Below are 2682 nucleotides of genomic sequence, written 5' to 3'. Positions count from 1 at the left end.
CCACATGAGAGTGCTTCCTGCCCTTGTTTGTTTTTTTTTTTTTTTCTGTGAAAAACAGAGTCCAACTAAAATGCAGTTTATTTCTGCATTGCAAACCTGAGAAATGTGAAAGCACCATGGTAAAAAAAAAAAGTGCTGTATTAATTTATGGTAGCAATTCTTGAGATAAAATACGGCACTAGAGTAATAGTTTTTATGACTCTGCAGTAAAAGTTAACAGAGCCAACAATGGCTTTTTGTTTAATTCTCTTCCAACTCTGCAGACACAGCTATGCCTTCACCTGCATCACACCTTCATGTGGTTCTCACAGGGGACACACCTTTTCTCCTAAGAATCCCTGTGCCTGCCGGGATGTGTGACCGGTGAAAGAAGGATCCAGTAAGCGGCCCAATGGGAGTGGACTGGATTGAAGTACGCATCAGGCTGGATGTGCTCAGTGAGGTTATTTCCACCCGCTTCTCGCTTGACCACGGCAGCTGCCTGCTGTGAAAGCACTCTGATTTAATCATGGCAAGCCTGGCAGTTGCCCCAGGCCTTCACCATGGCCATAATGATGTTCTCTGCGACCGTGACAGGCAGTTCCTGCAGAACGTGCTCCTCGGTTACATTGGGGTATCCCACCAATCCTTCAGGAATGTTCTGCAACGTGTTTAATACAGGATCTGCAGTGAGAAGGGCTTCCCTCCTACCTCAATTGGTAAAGAATCCACCTGCAATGCAGGAAACCCCGGTTTGATTCCTGGGTTGGGATGATCTCCTGGAGAAGGGATAGGCAACCCACTCCAGTATTCTTGGGCTTCCCTTGTGGCTCAGCTGATAAAGAATCTGCATGCAATGCGGGAGACCTGGGTTCAATCCCTGGGTTGGGAAGATCTCCTGGAGAAGAGACTGGCTACTCACTCCAGTACTCTTGCCTGGAGAATGCCAGGGACAGAGGAGCCTGGTGGGCTGTAGTCGGTGGGGTCACAAAGAATCGGACACGACTGAGCAACTTTCACTTTCTGCAGTGAGAAATGCCTCAGCCAAACAGATTCATCAGTTGGCACTGCCATTGAGTATGCATTCAAACCACTGCACAGATGCTGTCTGCAGGGGTTCCATGACAAGGGTCATCAGGTGACGGGCCAGGCTGCAGCACCGCTCTGAGCATGTAGGGTTCTGCTTGTAGGTGTTGCACTTGAGCCAATCTGCTGTTTTTCAAAGGGTTTCTCCAACTCCTTGAGGTTTGCCAGGAGTCATATGTCGATACAAATCCCGTGCACCGATGCCCCCAAGCTAGTCAGCACAGAGAGCACCTCAACATCTGCTTTTCGTGTATAGGTCTGCCCTGTGATGATGAAAGCCCTCTTGAATCCTGCCTTTTCTGTCACCATCTTGTCAAGCTGCTCTCCCTCGGAGAGCTGCAGGAAGCTGGCCTGGGTGCTGGTGGCGCCCTTCTCGCCTTGGAAGCACAGCTCATCCCAGACACACTCCAGGTTCTGGAGATCCATGCCCAGATCCTGAATCCAGAGACAGCAGCGTTTCCCAACTGTGGTCAGCTGAGCAGGCTGGAAGTGTGTGAAACCTAAGGTGGGAAGGTCGGCTCGTTCCTTGGCAAAGTCGGCAAGCCGAGAGATCACCAAGGCAAGCTTTGGCAAAATCAGGTCAAATGCATTTCTAAGAACAACCAGGTCTGGATTGTCTCCCACATAGCAGGAGGTGGCGCCAGGATGGATAATGCCAGCGGCTTTGGGGCAAGCAGTGGCCAACGCGTGCACGGGAGTCATCACAGCACGTGGTAACTGTTTCTCCTCCTCAGCTGCCATCTAGAAGTCTGTGTTGTCCAGGTTTAATTTCACCTCCTGGATTTGTTCATCTGTGTTAGGCAAACCCAGTGTCTGCTTGGCCTCCGCCGGCCACAACCAGAGCTGCCGCCAGGTCTGGAATTTATACCTGTCGCTAAACACGAAGCACATCTCCAGGCTGGAATAAAAGGAGGCAAGCAGCGAGAGGTCGCTGTCGTGCCCACGGGCTGCCTCCCACCCTCCACAGTCGCCCCTCCGCCGCCATCCCAAACTCCGCACCCCGCTGGAGCTGCCTGCCCTTGCTTTTGACCTGATCAGTGAACTCCTTCCAACAAGTATCCTCTTCATGTCGACCATTTCATTCTCTAAAGAGAATGGCTTTCCCTTTGTCTCCATGTATCAACTCGTTTTTCACACTATTTGGGATTGACTAAAAGGTAACTTTCCTGAGAAATTGTGGGAAGGAATTCCTGCCTGGAAACCCAATGGCAGTGTCTCCCCCTGTGGCCTCAGGAAGCTGCCCCAGCTTCTGGTCATATGTTCTGAAGGTCAGGGAGCGGACAGGAAGAAGAACCACGAGGCTTTCTCCCCACAGTGTTCTCCTGACAGAGAGGGAGAAGAAGTGAAGTGAAAGTTGCTCAGTCATGTCTGACTCTTTGCCACCCCACGGACTGTGGCCCGCCAGGTTTCTATGTCCATGGGATTCTCCAGGCAAGAATACTGGAGTGTGTAGCCATTCCCTTCTCGAGGGGATCTTCCCAACCCAGGGATTGAACCGAGGTCTCCTGCATTGCAGGCAGATGCTTTACTGTTTGAACCACTCGGGAAGCCTGATGACAGAGAGGGAAACCCCACAAAGGCCTGCACTGTCCTTTATGTGGTGTTGAAGAGATTAGG

The 2682-nt window shown here is 51.3% G+C and overlaps 1 pseudogene; it reads right to left on the bottom strand.

Moving 5' to 3' along the window:
- Positions 1–763: 763 nt before the first annotated feature.
- LOC129548327 (adenylosuccinate lyase pseudogene) lies at positions 764–2133 on the bottom strand (annotated as a pseudogene).
- Positions 2134–2682: the final 549 nt, after the last annotated feature.

This window comes from Moschus berezovskii, chromosome 25 (assembly GCF_049115385.1).
Source record: "Moschus berezovskii isolate FMDL1 chromosome 25, NW_MosBer_1.0, whole genome shotgun sequence".
Classification (NCBI taxonomy): Eukaryota; Metazoa; Chordata; class Mammalia; order Artiodactyla; family Moschidae; genus Moschus; species Moschus berezovskii.
This window is presented reverse-complemented; position numbering and strand designations above follow the sequence as displayed.